The sequence below is a fragment of the Chiloscyllium punctatum genome, chromosome 23 (genome assembly GCF_047496795.1).
Source record: "Chiloscyllium punctatum isolate Juve2018m chromosome 23, sChiPun1.3, whole genome shotgun sequence".
Taxonomy (NCBI): domain Eukaryota; kingdom Metazoa; phylum Chordata; class Chondrichthyes; order Orectolobiformes; family Hemiscylliidae; genus Chiloscyllium; species Chiloscyllium punctatum.
The window spans coordinates 28939707-28962969 of NC_092761.1; the positions used below are offsets into that span (position 1 = coordinate 28939707).

Below are 23263 nucleotides of genomic sequence, written 5' to 3' on the forward strand. Positions count from 1 at the left end.
CAGTGAGGGGGATACATGCAGACACACGGCGAGGGAGGGACACACACAGTGAGGGACAGGGACACACACACGCAAAGTGAAGGAGGGACACGCAGACACACACACACAGCGATGAGGGACACACACACACACACACAGCGAGGGAGGGACACAGACACACACAGCGAGGGAGGGACACACACACAGCGAGTGAGGGACACACACACAAAGCAAGTGCGACGCGCACACAGTGAGAGAGGGACGCGCACACGCACACACACACACACAGCGAGGGACGGACACACAGACACACAGTGAGTGAGTGATATGCATACACACACATACAGAGCGAGGAGAGGACACCCTCACACACTGCAAGAGGGGCACACGCACACACACACAGCGAGGGTTGGACACGCACACACACAAGAAGGTTGAGACACGCAGACACAGCGAGGGTGGGACATTGCTCAGAAAGCGAGAGGGGACACACACACACAAAGTGAGGGATGGTGACACACAGACATACGCACACACAAACAAAAACACAGAGCGAGGGAGGGACATGCACACACACAGTGAGGGAGGGATATGCTCACACACATAGTGAAGGAGGGACATGCTCACACACAGCAAGGGAGGTACAAACACACAAGTGAGGAGAGTTACACACACACAGCGAGGGAAGGGGATACGCACGCATACACACACAAACACAGAACAATGGAGGGACACGTGCACACACAGTGATGTGTCTCCTCGGACATGTCATTATCCAGCTCTCACTCCAGTCTGCGCCTTCACAGTGTCAGCGTCTCTGTGACTCCCAGGTACAACTAGGCCTCGATCCTCAGGGCTGATTTATATTCTCCCAGGTGTGAGTCAGCCTCAAGCTCCTGCTCCAAGTTGCTCCCTCACACGGTCACTCCCTCTGTGACTCAGTGCTGATTTCGAGCCTCCTGCTCTGCTTTATATCCAACGCCAAGTCCCAGTCGGCCTTGACCCTCGCTGCTGATTTATATTCTCCCACTTTGTGCTGCTCTCTCTCAGCTTCTCTCCCCTTGTGATTCCCAGGTAATGGTAGGCCTCAAGCCTCAGCTGAGATTTATAACATCCCATTCCACACTGCTCTCTTACAGGATCGCCGTTGTGCCTGGAAGACAGTGGGAAAGGGGAGGATTAGACAGAGCAGAGGGTGTTACAGTGATTGAGGGAGCTGTAGGGGATGAAACAGGTTATCTGGGGAGCTAGGCAGACCTGCAGTATCTAAAGAACTTTACTGGAAGATACAGCGAAAGTTGCAGACACTGAACAAGGCAAAGGAAATAGAGAGATGGTGGCTTGTTCATGACTGAGCTTAGTAGAGTCTAAAGGGCTTCAAAGTTTGGGAGACGATTTGTAGCACGGGTGCTCGTTGTTGTGGTTCTGTTCGCCGAGTTGGGAATTTGTGTTGCAGACGTTTCGTCCCCTGTCTAGGTGACATCCTCAGTGCTTGGGAGCCTCCTGTGAAGCGCTTCTGTGATCTTTCCTCCGGGATTTATAGTGATTTGTATCTGCCGCTTGCGGTTGTCATATCCAGCTGTCCGCTGCAGTGGCCAGTATATTGGGTCCAGGTCGATGTGCTTATAGATTGAATCTGTGGATGAGTGCCATGCCTCGAGGAATTCCCTGGATGTTCTCTGTTTGGCTTGTTCTATAATAGTAGTGTTGTCCCAGTCGAACTCACGTTGCTTGTCATCTGCATGTGTGGCTACTAAGGATAGCTGGTCGTGTCATTTCATGGCTATGTGGTGTTCATGGGTGCGGATCGTTAGCTATCTTCCTGTTTGCCCTATGTAGTGTTTTGTGCAGTCCTTGCATGGGATTTTGTACACGACATTGGTTTTGCTCATGCTGGGTGTCAGGTCCATCGTCCTGGTGAGTTGTTGTCTGAGAATGGCTGTTGGTTTGTGTGCTGTTATGAGTCCTAGTGGTCGCAGTAGTCTGGCTGTCAGTTCGGAAATGTTCCTGATGTATGGTAGTGTGGCTAGTCCTTTGGGTCGTGGCATGTCTTCATTCAGTTGTCTTTCCCTGAGGCATCTGTGGATGAAATTGCGTGGAGTTTGACCCCACCCCGCAGCTCACCAATAGGATAAACAACACACTGAGAAACCTACAATAAAAAACGGACAGATAACCAGGTTTGACCGACAGGGAATGAAAGCTGAAACCAACAACACCCCCAGATTCTATGGACTACCTAAAGTTCACAAACCAGACATCCCACTCAGACCCATAGTATCACTACCAGGGACACCATCACACAAACTGGCTAAAGAACTACAGCAGAAACTGAAACACCTGATCAGCGGATCCAGACACTCTGTACAGTCAACACAGGAATTCTTGGACATCATCAGAAATATACACATAGACAAGGTAGAAACTATGGTCTCATTTGATGTAATGGCACTGTTCACCTCTATCGACAAAACCCTAGCCAGAGAAACAATAGCCAACCTGCTGGACATACAGAACAGACAACAGGACGTTGAACCTATCAACAAAGACGGCATACTCAAACTACTGGACCTGTGCCTCACAACACACTTCACATTCAACAACCAAATATATGAACAAATCAACGACACACCCATGGACTCACCCATCTCTGGACTCATAGCAGAAGTGGTAATGCAAAGATTAGAACAAACAGTCTTACTGCAAATTCAACCCAAACTCGGGGTCAGATATGTGGAGGACACCTTTGTAATCATTAAAAACACAGAAATAGAGAACACACACCGGATCATCAACGCCACACTCACCGCAATCCGATTCACAAGAGAGTAAGAAAAGGGCAACCAACTCCCATTCCTAGACGTGACGGTACAGAGAACACCGAATGGAGAATTCACCACAAAGGTATACAGGAAAGCAACACACACAGACCAAGTCCTGATCTATGAAAGCAACCACCTCAACACACACAAAAGAAGTTGCATCAAGACACTGTTCAAAAGGGCCACAACACACTGCAGTACACAGAACTGCAAAAAGAGGAAGAATGTATCCACCAAAAACGGATTCCCCCCGCAATTTCATTAGGGATTGTCTGTATGGATTTGTTAGACGACTGTCCTCTGATATTGATGAGGGCCGTGCAGATGATATGGTTTATATGGAGTTCATTCAGGTCTTTGACAAGGTCCCACACGGAAGGCTGGTCCAAAAGGGAAGATCCCATGGGATCCAAGGTCAGTTGGTAAATTGGCTCCACACATGGTGGAGGGTTGGTTTTGTGACTGAAAGCTTTTGCCCAGCGGATGTACCACAGGGATCTGTGCAGGAGCCATTGCTGTTCATTTTGGACATTAATCACTCGGATGTGAAAGCAGACGGTAACATTAGTAGGTTTGTCGATAACATGAAAGGTGAGGGTGTTGTCCACAGTGAGGGGGATGGACTCAGGCTGCAGTCTGATATCGATCAGATGATAAACTGAGCAGAGTAATGGCAGACAGAGTTTACTTCTGGTCACTGTGAGGTAATGCACTGTGGGAAGTCTAATAAATGAATGATATACATCATGAATGTTAGGTCCTCCTGGAGTACTGAGGAATACAGGGACATTCGTGGGCAAGTCCCTGGATGTCTGAAGGTGTCAGCACAGGTAGACAGGGTGGGGAATACACCTGAACTGGGAACAGGAGGGGGACCCACATCCTGGTGGGGAATGTTGCTGGAGCTGCTCGAGAGGATTTAAACTTGTCTGGCAGGGCTGTGTGACGCCAAAGAGTCATAAGGCCAGAAAGAAAGTTGAGGCTGGTAAATAGGTTCAACAGAGGAATATAAGTGTACAAGGCAGGCAAGAACATAGCAGACAATTATGGAAAAGTGGTGGATTAAACTGCAGTTATTTCAATGCAAAAGGCCAAACAGATAAGTTAGATGAACCCAGAGCATGGATGGGAACATGGGATTGGGATCCCATAGATATTACAGAAACACAGCTGAGGGAGCAACAGGACCAGCAGCTCAATGTTCCAGAGACAGATGCTACAGGAAGGAGAGAACAGGAGGCAAAACAGGAGGAGACCTGGTGGGTTTGATTGGGTGAAACATCCCAGCAGTAACTAGAGGGAGGATTCATGTAGGATCACCCAGTTAAATGATATTAGTGGAACTGAGAAATAAAAATTGGTCATTAGTTTTCTACGGTCAGACTACAGCGATAGGCAAACGGAGATGAAGGAGCAAATATGTCAGGAGATTTCAGACATCTCTTAGAATAATAGGGTTGTAATGATAGGGGATCTTAACCGTTCCAAACCTGGACTGGGATTGTTACTAAGTTAAGCATTTGGTTAGAAGGAATTTGTTAAGTGTGTTCCGAAAACTCCCAGTCATTATGTAAGTGGCCCAACTGGAGAATGGGGCCAAACCTGACCTCCCCAAGGTAGGGAACGGGACTGAGGTGTTAGTGGGGGAGCACTTTGGAAAGTTACCACAATTGTATTAGTTTGAAAATAGCGATGGAAAAGGACAGGCCTGGTCCACAAGTTAAAGTTATTCAATGGAGCAAGATAGTATTAGACAGGAATTTTTAAAGTAGATCAGGGGAGAGTATTTGCAGATAAAGGGAAATCTGGCAAGTAGGAATATTTTAAAATCGAGATAAAAGGAGCGTTCAGCGCCAGTGTGTTCTTGTTAGTGTGCAGCTGAATGCTGACTGAATTAGGAAACACTGGCTGAGTTTCGAGGCTGTGGTCAAGAAAAAGGGGGTCACATGTCAGATATAACTGATATAACTGATTCTCCTGAAGGGAATCCCTTCAGGAGCATTGGGGCTGTAGAAATACACTTAGGATAGAAATCAGGAATGTAAAAAGGGGACACGAGATAGCGTTGGCAGAGAAAGTTAAGGAGAATCCAAAGAGACTTTACAAGTGTATTAAGAGCAAAAGAAGAGCTCGGGACAAACCCGGTCTCCTTAATAATCAATGAAGGCAACAATGTGTGAAACTACAAGATCCAAAACAAATATTTCACTTTGGAACTTAGTGTGGATAAAGACTGGGGCGCTCAAGGAACTAAACAGTGTTTGGCCTGACCACTATTGGAATAATGTGTGCAATTATGGTCTCACTGCCATCGGAAGGATGTTGTGGAACATGAAAGTGTTCAGAAGAAATGACCAAAGATGTTGCCAGGGTTGGAGGGTTTGTGCTTCAGGGAAAAGCCTGAATAGGCTGGGGCTGTTTTCACTTGAACATGGGAAGCTGAGGAGTTACCTGATAAAAGGTGTTTAAAATCATGATGGGCATCGACAGGGTCAATAGACAAGGTCATTTCCCCAGGCGAGGGAAACTTTCAAAGAAACCTCAAGAATAACTGGCTCCCGCAGAGTGGATGGAATAAGCTGCCAGAGCAAATAGTGGAGGCTGATAGAAATACATTTAAAAGGCATGTGGATGGGTGTATGAATAGCAAGGGTTCAGAGGGATATTGGCAAAATTGTGGCAAATGTGACGAGAAACGTCATGCAGGAGTTGGTCCGAAGGGCCTGTTTCTGTGCTGTACATCTCTATGACTCAACGTCTTGAAATGAGTCCACATTATAGAAAAGGAGGTGCTGGAGGTTTTAAAACACAAAGGTAGATAAATCCCCAGGACCTGATCAAATGGATCTCAGGACATTGTGGGAAGCTGGTGAAGAAATTGTAGGGCCCCTAACAGAGATATTTGTATCATAGAGAGCTATGTGTGATAGGCTGTTAGACTGGAGGGTGGCATTGTGGACAGTGAAGAAGGTTTTCTGGGATTACAAAGGGATCCTGATGAAAGGTGTGAATGGCTGAAAAACTGTCGATGGAGTTCAATCTGAATAAATGCGAGGTAATGCATTTTGTACAACAAACCCGGGTAGGGCTTATACAATTAATGGCAAGACCTTCAGCAGTGTTGTAGAACAGAGGGACCTCAGGGTTCAGCTACATAATTCTTTGAAGTTTGTAACATGGAGAGACAGGATAGTTTAAAAAAAGGTGCTTGCCTCACTTGCTTTCATTGCTCAGTCCTTTGGATATAGGAGTTGGGAAGTCGCATTGAGATTATACAGGCCATTGGTGAGTCCTCTTCTGGAATACTGTGTCCAGTTCTGGTCGCCCAGTTATAGGAAGGATATTATTAAGTTGGAAAGGGTTGGGAGGAGATTTACTGGGATGTGGCTGGGTAGGAAAGGCTTCAGTATAAAGAAAGGCTGAATAGGTTGGTATTTTTCACTGAAACCTGAATGTTGACAGATGACCTCATAGAAGTTTATAAAATCATGAGGGGGATAGATAGAGTTAATGGGAGTTGTATTTTCCCATGGACAGGGGAGTTTCAAGACAAGGCACTACATTTTTAAGTTTAGAGGAGAGACATTTAAAAAAAAAGACTTGAGAGGCACATTGTTACACAGAGGGTGGGTTGTGTGTGAAATGAACTTCCCAAGAACCTGGGGACAATTACAATGTTTAACAGACATTTAGATTAGTACAGGAATAGGAACAGTTGGAAGGGATATGATCCAGGAACAGGCAGGTGAGATGAGATCTGTTTTAGAGTATGGTTAGCGTTAACTGAACAGTGCGGAGTGCGGTATGCCTCCAACTATGATTATAATGTTGTGTCATTAATTAAGAAAGGCTGCAAGAGAAAGCCAGGGAACTACAGACTGATGAGCGAGACATCAGGGTGGGTCAGTTGTTGGAGGTCATTCTGAGAGGTAGGCCTTACATGCATTTGGAAAGATAAGGCCTGATTACGGACAGCCAGCATGGCTTTGTGCATGGGAAAACATGTCCCACAAACTTGACTGGAGTTTGCTCAAGATGTGACCAAAATGATAGACGAAGGGGCCAAGGAATGAAAGATGGAGTTTAATTCAGTTGTTGGATTTAGTTCAGACAAACCAAGGAGGACTAACACGGGTAATGGTTGGGCCCTGAACAGTGTTGTAGAAAAGAGAGAGACCAAGGGGTGCAGTTACATTGTTCCTTTGACTGGCATCACAGGGCGACAGGGTGTTGAAAGCGGCAATTGGCACACTTGTGAGAGCATTGGTGAGAGCATTGAGTACATGAGTTGGAGATATTGGTAACTCTGTCGTCAATATTTTTCCTGGGCAGAGGAGGCCACGGGGTGACCTTATACAAGTTTATGAAACCATGTATGGTCTAAGTAAGGTGAATTGCCAAGGGTAGGTGAGTCCAAAGATAGAGGCATAAACGTGACGTGAGACAGCAAGGATTTAAAGAGGGAGCTGAGGGGCAACATTATCCACAGAGGATGGTGCATAGACGGAATGGACTGCCAGAGGAAATGGTAAAAACAAGTACAATTACAACATGGAAAAGACACTCAGGCAGGTACATGGAGAGGAGAAGGTTTGAAGGGATATGAGCCAAACACAGGCAATTCCGACTCATTCCATTCAGGAAACCTCGGCCGAAGAGTCATGCAGCACAGAAACAGACCCGATGTCTCCAGTTATTGGAGGAGGAGACTATCGAGACAAGGCATGTTGTAGAGACTGAAGCAAGTTACAGCGATACAGATGGTCATCTGGACTGGAGGTTTCAAATATGTGAAATAATTGGTGAGAGGGGAGGAGATGACAGAGATAGGAACTGTTATAGGAGTTAGAATGATTGAAGACACTGGTCCTCAATACAAGCCATAGATACAATGTTGGAGAGGGAATAGGGAACAGAAAGATCCCAGGCTGCATTACCACCCTCTCGTGGGAGGCCTGCTTTCCCCTCAGTTGTTCTGATGCTCCCTAAGAAAGCACAAGACTGGACTGATAACTGGGAACTCCCGATGCTGTCTCATTGCAACAAAACTTGCAGCAGGCGTGCTGATTATTACTTTCTGCTCTGTGCACTGGAATGATCTTACCTGGCAGCAGGATTTATTGAAGACTCCCGACCTCCCTGACTTTGTCTTTCTGGCTGACCAACCATCATCCCAACCAGCAGTTGGCAAATCTATTGAGTCTGGAACTTCATGATTACCTGTAGAGGACACAGAAATAGGCAGAATGGGCAATTAGACGAATGCTTTGAGGGTTACACATATAGAATGGCACTGAGCCCACAGAGATCTGGAAAATCCTGACCTGTGTTGCCTCATCTCTCTGGAGTGGAGAATTCTGTTGGCTCATGATCTGGAGTAGCTTCAAGAGTGAGAGACGCTGACAGAGGCAGCAATTAGACCCACACAGTGAGGGATACCACATGGAAAGTTACTGAGTCACATCATCAGAATGCCGGGTCAAACAATTGTGCTGGAAAAAAGAGTTTTAATTCATGTTGCACTGGGATATACAAACTGTGAGCAGGCGAAGTGATGGCCTAGAGGCATTATTGTGTGACAATTTATCCAGAAACTCAGCAAGTGTTCTCTGGACATAGGTTCAAATCCCACCATTGCAAATGATTGAATGTGAAGTAAATGCTTCAAAAACAATGTAATTAAAAACGTGTAAATGAGTATTAAACAATTGCTGATGTTAAGAAAAATCCATCGGGTACATTCCTGTCTTTAGTGAAGTAATCTAAGGTGGGACTGGGATATCCCAGGTATTACAGAAACAACAGCTGAGGGAGGGACAGGACAGGCAGCTCAATGTTCCAGGGGACAGATGCTGCAGGAAGGACAGAAGGGGAGCTGAGAGAGGAGGAGAGCTGCTGGTTCTGATTGGGTGAAACATCCCAGGAGGACTGAGAGAGGATATTCCTGCAGGATCGCCCAGTGAAGCTGTGTTCATGGGATTAATCAATAACAATGGGTCTTCCCTTTCCTCGGATTGTTCTGCAGACCCCGATACCCCGCCCTCCTGCTCCTTGACCTTCTCAAGATGGCGGCCCTAAGGCCCGCGCTCCCTCTTCCCTCAAACAAATGGCGGCCGTGACCCTGGGCCGCTTCCCTGATCAGAGACCGCCGCCTCCTTACCCGGGCCTGGAGGGCATTTTTAGAGTTATTTTTAACCTGTATCCAGGAATTGTGAAATCTCTTCGCTCCTTTTTCCGAGCGACGCTCCCACACACCGGCTCTGAGCGCGACTCTCTGAAGCCGATCGCAACCGCTGCCGGAGAAAGCAGCTCCATGTCGCTCTCTCGGTGTCCTGATCAATGTGACACTGCGCATGCTCCACATAGAATCCAAACCGCGCGTGCGTCTGAGAGTATCGGTGAGTTTATAGAGAATATTCATATCTGCACAGGATCATGGGTGAAATTTTAGTCATTAACAGTTGCTCTGTCGAGTTACAGTCATTGAGATCATTAGTATGCAAATAGATTGTTCGGTCCAACTTAACCATACTAGCCAGGTATGTAAATTACCAATCGTTCTGGGAGTTTGAAAATAAGTTTCTTACTCGCATTGTGTAAACCGACCTGTGAATTATTCACGCCGACCTGTGAATTATTCTCAGCTCGTCCCCCTAAACTTTTGCAAAATCACCCATGTGTTTATCCAAGGATTGTTTAAATCTCCCTAATGTACGTTATCAGATTTACATCTCAACTATTTTGTAAAAATCTCACATTGATTCATGAGAAAGGTTGAATGCTCCACTATGTAGTGAGAATGATCAATCCTGCAAAATAGTTTGCTTTCTGACCAATCCTGAAGCGTTCACTCCCGAGAATGCTTTGGCCGCGCTCCTCACTCACTCTGGTTAGACGACCGGCTGCTGCTCGGTCCTCCTGTTCCGCCCTTTCCTCCCAATTGCGGAGTTGATTCAGGCGCGACTCAGTAGGCTAAGGGACAGGGGAGGTTAGAGTCGATGCCTTGTGATGTGGTGAAAATATCCTGAATCTTGGATTGAGAGGGCTGAGTTCATTTCACAGCTTGTGCAGGTGTGTATAATAACAACTTGATTAAGAAAAAACAAGGGAAGGCAGGAACAGTGTATAAACAATAGAACATGCAAACAATGTGGTGGGGCTCTTAATGCTCTGGTGATTTCAGTCTTTACCATGTGTTTCAGGGCCCCAGTGCATCTCAGTACAGACTGTGCCACTCCTCCTTCTGTACAACCAGATACCACGATTGTGGGGCAAAGTGATGTGGTGGGGTACAGATTCTGGATTAGAGGTACTGGAAGAGCACTGCAGTTCAGGCAGCATCCGAGGAGCAGTAAAATCGACGTTTCGGGCAAAAGCCCTTCATCAGATATAAAGGCAGAGAGCCTGAAGCATGGAGAGATAAGCTAGAGGAATATTGAACACAATATTCCAAGTGTGACTGCACCAGTTTTTTGTAGAGTTGCAGTATGGTATATCAACTTCGGAACTCAATCCCTCCACGAATGAAACCTAACACACCGTTTGCCTTCTTAACAGCACTATCAACCTGGGTGGCAACTTTCAGGGATCTATGTACATGGACTCAAAGATCCCTCTGCACACCACACTACCAAGAATCTTTCCATTGACCCAGTATTCAGCCTTCCTGTTATTCTTCTCAAAGTGCATCACCTCACATTTAGTTGCATTGAACTCTATTTGCCACCTCTCAGCCCAATTCTGCAGTTTATCCAAGTCCCCTTGCAACCTGTAACATTCTTCCACACTGTCCACTACTACACTGACTTTAGTGTCATCTGCAAATTTCCTAATCCATTCACCTATACCTGCAGTGGTTCCAAAATAGATCCTGGTGACACGTGACTAGTAACTGGAATCCAGGCTGAATATTTTACATCAACCACCACTCGCTGCCTTCTTTCAGAAAGCAAGTTTCTAATCGAAACTGCTAAATCACCCTCAATTCTATGGCTCTGCATTTTTTCCAACAGCCTACCATGTGGAACCTTGTCAAAGGCTTTACTTTTGTCCATGTATACCATGTCAAATGCCCTACCCTCATCTACATGCTTGGTGACCTTCTCAAAAAACTCAATGAGGTTTGTGAGACATGACCTGCCCTTGACAAAGCCAAGTTGACTATCTGAAATCAAATTGATGTTTGCCCGATGATTATAAATCTTATCTCTTATAATCCTTTCCTAAACATTTCCTACAAAAGAAGTAAGGCTCTCTACTGCCCTTCTTGAACAAGGGCACAACATTTGCAATCTTCCAGTGCTCTGGTACCAAATCTGCAGACAATGGCAACTCAAATATCCAAGCCAAAGGCTATGCTACCTTCTCCCTAGCTTCCCAGAGAATCCTCGGATAATTCCCATCCAGCCCAGGGGACTTGTGTATTTTCACTCCTTCCAGCATTGATAACACGTGTTCGTAACTAACCTTAATAATTTCTAGTCTAATATCTCATACTTCATTCTCCTCCTCCACAATATTCTCCTTTTCCTGAGTGAAAACTGATGAGAAATGTTCATTTAGCATCTCTCCAATCTCCACAGGGTCAACACTCATCTTCCCATTCTGTCTGTGATTGGCCCTATTCCTACCCTAATCATCTTTTTATTCGTCACATACCTATACAAAGCTTTAGGGTTGTCTTTTATTCTATTTGTTAAAGACTGCTCGTGTCCTCTCTTTGCTCTTTTTAACTCTCTCTTTAAATCCTTCTTAGCTGATCTTAATTCTCCATCGCCTCATCTGAACCATCTTGCCTCATCAACACCTAAGCCTCCTTCTTCTTCGTAACAAGAGATGCAGTTTCCGCAGTAAACCAAGGTTCCTTTACCTTATCACTTCCGCCTGCCTGACAGGGACATACCGCTGAAGGACACGCAATACCTTAAACCAGCTCCACATTTCCATTGTCTGCATACCCTACATTTTGCTACCCCATTCTGTGCATCTAATTCTTGCCTAATAGCATTATAATTGCCCTTGCCCCATCAATAACTCTTGACCTGTGGCATGTACTTATTCCTTTCCCTTGCTAAACTAAACTTAACTGAATTATGGTCACACTCCAAAGTGCTCACCTACAACTAAATCAAACACCTAGTCTGGTTCATTACCAAGGACCACATCCAATGTGGCTGCCCCTCTTGTCGGCCCTTCAACATACTGTGTCAGGAAACCCTCCTGTACACATTGGATAAAACTGATGCATCCAACGTATTAGTTATAGCATTTCCAGTCAATTTTGGGGAAGTTAAAGTCCCCCATAATGACCACCCTGTTACTTTCACTCCTATCCAGAATAATTTTGCTAATCCTCTCTTCCACCTCCCTGGAACTCTGTGGAGGCCTATAAAAAACTCCAAGGAGTCTGACCTCTCCTCTTCTGTTTCTAACCTCAGCGCACTCTACCTCAGGCGACTAGTCCTCATCAAAAGTTCTCTCAGCCACCGTTATACTCTCCTCGACTAATGTGACATGCATGGACCCATTGCAGAGCTTCAAACTCCATGAGGCAGCCATACTCTGTGACAGAGAGACTCAGTCTGGAACCTCCTCTGTCCTTAAGACCTTATGCACTGCCTGTGCTCCTCCATTTCCCCTTTGCACATTCCCTTTCCAACCCACCCCACCTGCATCACTCCACGAATGGTGCAGTCAAGGGCAGAAGTCTGTGGAATACCCTCCCGAACCTTCTCTATCCTCCTTTAAGATGTATTTTAAAATCATTCTCTTTAATCAACGTTTTGATCATCCAGGAAGCACCTTAGGAGATTTGCCATTGTAAAAGATTCCATACAATGCAAGTAGTTGTTGTTATTGCTGTACAGTAGGAGAAACAGGAATGATGCATTCAAAATTCCAACAAGAAAGTCACTGACAGGTGTAGTGTGCAGGCCACCAAATAATAACATCACATTGGGATGGGCAATAAACAAAGAAATAACTATTGCCTGTAAAAATGGTCTGGCTATTATCATGGGTGATGTTAATCTACATGGAGGTTGATCAAACCAGCTCAGTCAGGGTAGCCTTGAGTTTATTAAGTGTATCCATGAAAGTTTTCTTGAACAGTATGAAATGGAACTGACAAGGGAGCAATCTATCCAGCATCAGGCCCTGTGCAATGAGACAGGAATAATTAATGACCTCAGAGTTAGGGATCCTCTTGAAAGAAGTGATCACTGTATGGTTGAATTGAGAATACATATGGAGAGTGTGAAGATAAAATCTAATACCTGGGTCCTGTGCTTCAACACAGGAAACTACAATAGAATGAGGGAGAACCTGGATAAAGTAGACTGGAAACAAAGATTTTATGGTGGGACAGTTGATGAGCAGTGGAAGATTTTCAGAGGTACTTTACAAAGTGCTCAGCAATGATATATTTCAGTGAAAAGGAAGGACTGTAAGAAAAGGCATACTCTGTGATGGGTATCTATGGAAAGCAATCAAATTGAAAGAGAAGGCATGCAAAGTGGCCAATAACAGCCTGAAACTAGAACTGGGAAAACTATAAAGGTCAACAGAAAGCCACAGAAGAGTTATAAAGAAAAGTAAGATAGAACATGAAAAAAAAATCTAGCACAGACTATAAAGACAGAAAACAAAATTTTATATTGAATGAGAAAAGAGTGGCTAAAGTAAATGTTGGTCCTTTCGAAAATGAGAAGGAACATTTAATTATGGGATATCACAGTGGAGGAAACTGATAGCTTGCCAATAATTAGCAAAGAGACAAAGATAGGTGAGGATTTGGAAACCATCATTATTACAGAACAGCTAGTGTTGGACTGTTGGAGTTAATTGACCTAATGACAGAAAAGTCTTCTGAGCCTGATGGAATGCATCCCAGGGTACTAAAGGAGATGCCAGGAGAAATAGAAAATGCACTGGCAGTAATTTTCCAAAATTCACTGGACTCTGTGGCAGTCCCAGCAGATTGGAAAGCAACAAAAGTGATGCCACGTTTTTAAAAAGGAGGTGGACAAAAGGTGGGGAATTATACACAAGTTAGCTTATTCTCTGTAGTGGGAAAGATGCTTGGGTCGATTGTCAAGGAAGAAATAGCAGGGAATCTTAATAGAAATTGTCCCATTGGACAACAGAGCATGGGTTCATGTAGGGCAGGTCATGCTTCACAAATCTTTTGGAATTCTATGAAGACATTTCGAGCAAGGTGGACAACAAGGACCCAGTGGATGTGGTGTACCCGGATTTCCAAAAGGCCTTCAACAAGGTGCTGTGCAAGAGGCTGTTGCATAATACAAAGGTGCATGGCATTAGGAGTAGAGTATTAGCATGGATAGAAGATTGGTTGACTAACAGGAAGCAAAGTGTGGGGATAAATGAGTACTATTCCGGCTGGCAATCAGTGACTGATAGTGTGCCTCAGGGATCAGTGTTGGGACTGCGATTATTTAGAATTGATACATATGATTTGGAGTTGGCGACCACATGTAGGGTGTCAAAGTTTGCATATGACACTAAGATGAGTCGCAGAACAAAGTGTGCGGAGAACTGTGAAACTTTGCAGAGGAACATTAATACATTGAGTGAGTGGGCAATGGTCTGGCATTTGGAATATAATGTTCATAAATGTAAAGTCCTACTGTTTGGTTGGAGTATCATTAAAAAACAGATTATTACTTGAATTTTAAAAAGTTGCATCATTTGATATGCAGGGGCACCTGAGTAACCTTCTGCATGAAGGTTGGTCACCAGGTACAACAATCAACTCAGAAAGCAAATGGAATTTTGGCCTTCATTGCTGAAGGGATTGTGTTTAAAAGCAGAGGTTATGTTTCAGCTGTATTGGGTGCTGGTGAGGCCACACCTGGAGTACTGCATGCAGTTTTTGTCTCCTTACTTGCTCAAGGATGTACTGGCACTAGAGGGGGTGCAGAGGAGGTTAACTAGGTTGATTCCGGAGTTGAGGGGGTTGGCTTAACAGAGACTGAGTAGATTGGGATTATATTGATTGGAATTCAGAAGAATGGGAAACATATAAAATAATGAATGGAATGGATAAAACAGAAGTAGAGAGAATGTTTCCACTGGCAGGTGAAGCTAGGACAAGAGGGCATCACCATAAGACTAGAGGCAGCAAATTTAGGACTGAATTGAGAAGAACTTCTTGACCTCTGTGGAATTCATTGCCAAGGAAATTGTTGATGCTAGTTCAGTAAACGTTTTTAAAGCTAAGGTAGTTTTTTTTTTAAAAAAAGAATTAATTAATTAATTAATTAAGGGATATGGTGAGAACGTTGGTAAATGGTTCTGCGTCCACAAAATGATCAGCCATGATCTTAATGAATGGCAGAGCAAGCTCAAAGGGCAGGACGGCCTTCACCTGTTCCTAGTTCTTTTGTTGTTACATTTTGCATTCCTCCCACACTCTTGACTTTCAGGTGCTGGTGTTAGATTAGGATGGACAAAATTAAAATTCACAGAACACCAGCTTATAGTCCAACAGGTTTATTTGGAAGGACTAGCTTTGCAGCTTCTTCATCAAGTGGTAGTGTGATTTTTAACTTTGTGTCTCACTCTTGTAACTGATAAACAGCAACAAAAGCCATGAAGCAGTGCGCATGCTCCAGGCAACAATGGGCCCCTGGTAGTTGACGTCAGTGGAAGACCAATGGAAAGGCAGGGGCAGAGCTGGAAGACCTGGCGGGGCATTTGGTCCTCCGACCAATCAGAGTAAATGAAGGACGGGACTAGACTATACCACGTGATCATCCTTGCAGTGGGCGCGGATGTGCGGGATGTGTGGATGGAGAGCTGTTGGTAAGGAAAGAAATAAACAGCAGGAGGTTGGACGGAAATGGTGTTGGTATGGGCTGAGAGGTTTTACAAACATTGGGTGCATATCGGAAAATACAAATTTGAAACTTACAGTCCTGTTTTTGCAGTAAACTGGAAAATAACCTCATTGTGTGATCGCTGCCATCTTTATTCGGGGCAAAGATTCACTGGACACGTGCGCGGCTGCCAGCTTTGTTGGGGGCAAAGTTCAGAGGTATGTATGTGCAGCCCTCCCTGGTAGAGAGTCATAGGGCAGGATTTCCCCAGAGCACATTCAAACCCATAGAAATTGATGTTGTTTTTTCTTGGATTTGTTTCTTCATCCATTTAAATGATTTGGATGTGAATAGAGCCGGTACTGTTCGTAAGTTTGCAGATGACACCAAAATTGGAGGTATTGTGGACAGTGATAAAAGTTGTCTCAGAATACAATGGGATATTGATCAGATGGGCCAATGGGCTGCGGAGTGGCAGATAGGGTTTAATTTAGATAAATGTGAGGTGCTGCATTTTAGAAAAGCAAATCAGAGCAGGACTCACACTGAATTGTAAGGTCTTGGAGAGTCTTGCTGAACAAAGATACCTTGGAATGCAGGTTCATAGTTCCTTGAAAGTAGAGTCACAGGTAGATAAGATAGTGAAGAAATTGTTTGGGATTCTTCCCTTCGTTGGTCAGAGCATTGAGTAAAGGAGCTGTACAGGACATTGGTTAGGCCACTTTTGGAATATTGTGTGGAATTCTGGTCTCCCTCTTATCAGAAAGAGGCTCTGAAACATGGAAGGTTTGAGAATTGATTTTTTAAGGATGTTGCCAGGGTTGGAGGATTTGAGTTGCAGGGAGAGGCATAATAGGCTGGGGCCATTTTCCCTGGAGTGTCATAGGCTGAGGTGTGATGTTGAAGAGGTTTAAAAAATCGTGAGGTACATGGATAGCGTAAATAGACAAGGTGTTTACCCTGGGGTTGTGGAGCCCAGAACTAGAGGATATAGCTTTAGGGTGACAGAGGAAAATTCAAAAGGAGCCTAAACGGCAACCAAAATTGTAACATTTAAAAGGCATTTGAATAGGAAGGGTTCAGAGGGATGTTGGTGAAGTGCTGGCAAATGGGAATAGTTTAGGTTAGAATATCTGGTTTGCATAGATGGGTTGGACTGAAGAGTCTGTTTTTGTGCTAGACATCTCTGACTGTGGGATCATAAAAGTGAACATTGCTCTGATTCACCTCTGGGCTCCTTGATGTCCACTTGTTCGTTATCTAGCTTCCTCAGTCTCACGTGAGAGTATTTTTGCTCTGTTTAATATTTTACTACTACGTTCACAGACCTTTTTGTAAATGGATTGTCCACTGCTGCCCGACTCCTGACCGTATGCTGCTCCATTATCAGGTTATTTTTTCCACAATATCTTTGACAGTCAAGAATTCTTGTTTTCCAATAGTGAGTGGATTTTTCTTCCATTTCTGGCAGTCAAATTCTGCACCATTTTCAATCCATATAATTCATATTGCACTCCCTGGAACATCATGTGTATTTCACCTTCCACAGATACCAGTGATCATTGCCAAAGCCCTGTTGCCTGTGGAGAGGGTGATGTTTGACTTCCTTGTACAACTGCAGTTTGAATGGTGAAGGCACTCCCACAACGTGGTTGGGTAAGAGACATTACAGATTATTCACTCAGCGATAGTGAAAAGTAGAAGATATCTGTACAACTCAACATGTTTTTAATTTCACAAAAATATTGAGAACTTTTGACATAAGGCCACAGCTGGAGAATATTATGTCCAGTGACCAAAACCATTGCCAAATAAGCATTTTTTCAGGAATGCCTTAAAGGAAGAAAGCAGATCTTAGAGGGTGGGAGTTCCAGACCACGTTGCCTTGGAATCTTTCGAAACAGTCACACAGCTGAACTCAAAAATAAACACATTATTGGGAGTCTAAACTAAGTTATTGAGATATGAAAGGGTGTGTGGTGCAGGAAGATAGGAATGATTACAGCCAGGAATTAAGTCAAGGGTGTGAAAGTAAATTGTTGTTGCTTATAAATGGGAGCCTTTTGATGGATCAGCAAGTTCTGGTACAAGTGAGTACTTGGGCGGTAGAGTTTTCCCTATTCTGGAGATTATAGGGAGGGTGATTGTGGGATGCTGGCCAGGAGTGGGTTTAGATAATCAAATCTAGAGTTAACAAAATAAGTGAATGAGAGTTTCAGTAAATGAGCTGAGACTGTGGTGAGGTCAGGTGATATCACTGAAGTCGAAATAGTGGTCTTGGAGTGGGACTCGGCTATCACCCTCGCCTCACCTCTGGAATTCAGCTGTTTGTCAGTTTGTGAATCAAGTCTGTAACAAGATCAGGAATTGAGTGGCCCTGGCAGAACCCAAACTGGGTATCACAGAAGGTTATTGCTGAGCAGCTGCATGACAGCACTGTTGATGACACCTTCCATCACTTCACTGCTGAGTGAATGTCGACTGATGGAGGGAAATTGGCTGGGTTGGCTCTGTCCTGCTTTTTTTGTGTTGAACATTCTTGAGAAATTTTCCACAATGTCAGTAGGTGCCAGTGCTGGACTTGTCTTGGTGGGTAGCAATTTCTGGAGCACAGCCATCAGTATTATTGCCACAATTTTGGTAGGGCTGACAGTCTTTACACTACTTCTCCATTTCTTGATCTGATTTGAAATAAGTTTTCAACCAAGTTGATTCACGTCTCTGATGTCAGGGACCAATGTAGAAGGCTCATCCACTTGGCACTGCTGGCTGAAGATTGCTGCAAATGCTGTTGTCTTGTCTGTTGCATGGATGTGTGAGACCCCTCCATCTGTAAGGGTGGGGATATCTGTGATGCTGCCTCCTGTGAGTTGTTTAATTATCCATCACCATTCCTGACTAGGTGTGGCAGAACTGCAGAGCTCAGAGCTGATCCATTGTTTGTTGGATCACATAGTTCTATTTGGTGTTGCTTGCACTGTTTGGAATGCAGGTTGGGTAGCTTCACCAGGTTGGCACCACATTTTTAGGTATGCCTGGTATTGCTCCTGGCATGCCCTGCGGAAATCTCCATTGAACTAGGGTTGATCCCCTGGCTTGATGTTAATGGTTGAGTGGGGAATATACCAGGCCATGAATTTCAGATTGGGCTGGAGTACAGTTCTGCTGCTGTTTTGGCCCACAGTGAGACAGAAGGGTCAAGAGGGCTGATTGTGTTGTATTTTCCAGTGCATTGGTAGATGTAATGTGATCCATCCAGTTTCATTCCTTTGTTGAGACTGTGCAGTGATTAATACAATGAGTGATTTGATGGGCCACTGTCAGGAATGCAACTTTTAAAAAAAGGTTTTGTGATTTCAACATGAAAGAAGTGAAACTATCATGGTATTCGAACAGATGAAAGACTCAACAGACAATCAAGGTATTTTTCAATGGATAATTTCAGTTACATCACACTAAATTTTTGCTATAAATTCTGTGCCTTAGAATTGTGCCCTCCACAATCACCAGATGAAGGAGCGGTGCTCCAAAAGCTAGTGTGCTTCCAATTAAACCTGTTGGACTATAACCTGGTGTTGTGTGATTATTAACTGAGAATATTACAGCACTATTAATAGGGCTGCATATAAACAGGCTCAGTCCAGTTAATCAATACATTCGGAAGGATTTCCTCCAAGTTTGATGACGCAATATTCGTCAAAACCGTCAACTTCAACCTGCAATGTTGCTCTTAACAAAAACTTCAGGCTGACACAAAGCTCCCCACCCCACTGCAATGTGGTAACTGGGCCCGGCCCAGGAATTGGAACTGGGACATTTGTGGACTGATCTCAAAGGAGGCGAGCAAACACAATTCTGACAGATGAGTCCTCAAAGATGAATAGCAAGTTTGAGACAAGGCCGGTGGTATGCCGCCATGCACTTAGCATAATTGCATTTCTTATTTACAGTCGTGTTTTGCAAAGTGTAAAGAACTATGTGTTTGTTTTCCATGGTTGGAGAGTTTTATCCGAGTTGATCACAGTTGCTGCCTCTCGCTACCCAAGTCAAATCATAGGATCTATAACAAAACAATAAACTGCAGGTGCTGGAGATCTGAATCCCAGAAACAAAGTGCCGGAGAAACTCAGCAGTTCTGAGGGCATCGGTGAAGAGAAAAATAATGTTACATTTCAATTTCAGTGACTCTTCGTCTGAATGGACAAATGGTCATGAGACTTGGAGCTTCCAATGTTTTATTCCCCTCAGAGATGCTGCTGGACCTGCAGTTCTCCAGCACTGTGCTTTCTATAGTGAACTTTATTTACAAAACCGATCAGAAAAATACTAATCTCCAAAAGTGAAAGGTTCATTGCAAACATGAGCATAGTTTCCACACTTGAGTTACACAAGCACGTCTCGGTTTAAAAACAAGATTTAACTCTCAATAATATTCCATCTCGAAATTAGCCAAGTTTCACCAGTATTAAAGCTCATCCACCCAATGAGGCACTTCAGCACAATATCCTGCAGTGTTTCACACAGCCACCTTCACCAAAGAATGATTATATATCGCAAAATTGAAGGCCAAGAGCATGTCTCTTTAAAGGAGCTCAAGACAAACTCAATTTTTGGAAGGGTTTTTACTAAACCTTATTGAACATTTAAATCTCAGAGCATAATCTTTGCTTTTTTAAACAAAGTGTGGGAAACATCCCACATCTTGCTCAAGGTTCAGTTCGGTCTGATACATAGAGCCAAAGGTCAAGCAAACATCACACTTTCCATTCACTTCTACAAAGGGCTGACATCACATTTCTTCAGAATTTAATGAATTTTATAAATTGTTTGTAAAATCATTTGTCACGTTAAAGAACTGGACAATAAATGTCATTGTATGCAATAAGAGTGAAGCCTGTGATAGCAGATTTAGCTTTGGAGGGTAGTGTATGTGCTTTCTAAATTCTGGGAGCACTTTGGGAGAATGCTCCCAGATGGTGATAGTGAGCATATCTCGAATGCACTGTTTAGATTTTGGAATCCTTGGGAGAGAATCTGTGGTTTCACTAATACTTGACTTGCGTTGTTGGTGTACAGTAAGCAATTCATAAAGTTACTTATGTATTGTTGTTGACTACCTGAATGGTATTCAAATCTGCCAGGTTGCCTTCAATAGTGTGAATGCATCTACTGTAAATGTTTGGAGTATTCCAGAATTGCCCAGTGCTTGGCAAATTCAGGGGGGACAAAATAATCACATTGAGTAATTTGAAATTAAGAATCCAAAAGAATGTAACCACTGAAGTATTCAATTCAAATAGTTAAATGGAGTGCTCACATTTAAAATACCTGTTATCCATAGGAATGGATGGACTGACAGAATTGGGATCAAATTCCTGGCTGGGGAGTGTGAAATGTGCTTTGATAAAGTCACCTGCATTTACCAACAATAATTTGGCAAGCTCGGAAATTTAAAAAACAATTCGAGCTTCATTGCTGCTCCAGTCGGGTCACAAGCTCTGTGAAAAAATAACAATGTTCAGGTTTATTGCATACACTCTGAAACACGTGTTCCTTCTGCAGTTCCTGCAAGTTTCCCCAATGAGCATAGTCCATCCAAATGATGTTGCTTCCTTTGGCCAACTCATTTCTTTCCGAGCCTCTATAACCTGAAGACTGACCAGAAGCAATTACTCCACATCTGTGGGAACATTACCGACGAGGATTTTTTTCTTTCAGAATTGACTTCCATATATTCAAAGTCCAGAAAAAATAAAAACCTTGTTACCTTTTATAGAGGAATGATTCAGTGGGAGTAAAACGCTAACCTTTTCTTGCTTAATAATCAAGCTACCTAAATTTTAAAAATGAACACTTCTTAATAGTTCGCAAGATCCTAATGAAATATTTTGTGCGAAACAAATCACATGATACATAGTTATTCAGCTAACAAAACAAGTTTGTTTAGTGAAGAACCCAGAGGAAAAGGTCATGAAATAATGTGAGTTTGATATACCTCAATCATCATTTCAAGTGCATTCTCTGCATAAATTCTCCTTTTCCTCCTTGAAGTTTTCAACTTCTTGAATAATTGAGAGAATGAAGTCGCAGTTGTACAACACAAAATCAGACCCTTCAGTCCAACTTGCCCATGCTGACCAGATATCCAAAATTAATCTAGTCCCATTTGCCAGCATTTGTTCCATATCCATCTTAAACCCTTTCTACTGATTCAGTTTATTTTACTTTATCAGCACTTGAAATACTGACATTTTTTTTCCTCCCAACATTGGTTAAAGAAATTATAAATATATTCATCCAAGTTAATTTTGTAACCTTTCACAAAGAAAAAAGTGAAAACAACATATAGCTCAGTGCAAAACAAAATACTGCAGCTGTGCGATATCTGGGAACACTGTAAAGGTGAGGCACTGATACTGCACAAGTTTGTCAGCACAGTTTCAATTACTGACAATAATTTAGTCATGACTTAGCCTTCCCATAGTTAAGGTAAATGTGAGATATCTGAATTTCATGAATTGGTTCCTATTGCACTTTGATCAACAAAAATTATTCTTGGTTTAAACTTCTCAAAAGAGAAAGTGACGACCAAAGAAGCTGGATATCAGAGTCGAAAAGTGTCATGCTGGAAAAGCACAACAAGTCAGGCAGCATGCGAGAAGCAGGAGAGTTGATGTTTCAGGCATAAGCCCTTCATCAGGAATCACAGGCTTCAGAAAAATAACTGGCATAGACTTATGCCAATACATATGTAGAAGGGTCAGATTAGAGCCTAATTTCAGATTTGGTACCATTCAGTGCAACATTTCAGTATGATATTTACATATGTACCTAAAAGAGAAGTTGTCTAAAATTACAAGCTCTAGGATGATTATAGGATTAAACCTGGAAATAAAGCTGGTGAACAAGAATGGCAAAGTGAAGTTCCATCAGTATCGCCTTGGGCAGTGTCAAGTAAAAATTTGATAGCAGAGTTGCCACTTTGGTGTAACCTGCAGTCTGGCCAAATTGCAGCAAAAATCTGTTCAATTTTATCTGCAAACTATTGAATGCAAAATCCTCCTTGCACAATAATGAGGCAGCATTTTGGGATGTCATTTTTAAAATATATTATTTTCAAAGTTACTCACAATTAAGAGTGATCACTTGGTGCTATCTGCATAACACAGTACAAAAAGGAATTAATAGAAAAAACATTATAACCCAAATTCAGAGTCACTAATTCATTGATATTGCATGGGTCCAGCATTTATAAGAAATCAATTTTTAAATATAAATACAGATACACTTACTAAGTATATTGGAGTACAGTCAAGTTTCTTACTGAACAGTGACAGGATTGGACAGAGTCCACATGGATTTAAAAGAGGGGAATTAGCAAATCTACTGAAAGAATCTACAGAGTCTAATATTAAAGTAAGAAATTGCAGGATATTTAGAAAAGCTTATCATTAAACATGGTAGACTGGGATTTGTGAAAGAGAAACTATATTCGACAAATTTGTGACAGTTCATTGAGGAGATAACAAGCAGGGTGATAAAGGGCAATCCAATGATATTCTGTATTTGGATTTTAAAAATGCAAATGATAAGGTGCTACATAAAAGTTAATTGCACAATTTA

General features: G+C 43.1%; 1 long non-coding RNA gene across 1 annotated transcript in view; it reads right to left on the minus strand.

The window, feature by feature from the left end:
* Nucleotides 1–7994, minus strand: part of LOC140493971 (uncharacterized) — a 26305-nt gene extending 18311 nt beyond the window's left edge. Inside the window, exon 1 of the long non-coding RNA XR_011963814.1 lies at nucleotides 7906–7994. This is a non-coding gene — a long non-coding RNA (uncharacterized lncRNA). The remainder of the gene's footprint in view (nucleotides 1–7905) is intronic.
* Between the last annotated feature and the right edge of the window lie 15269 nt (nucleotides 7995–23263).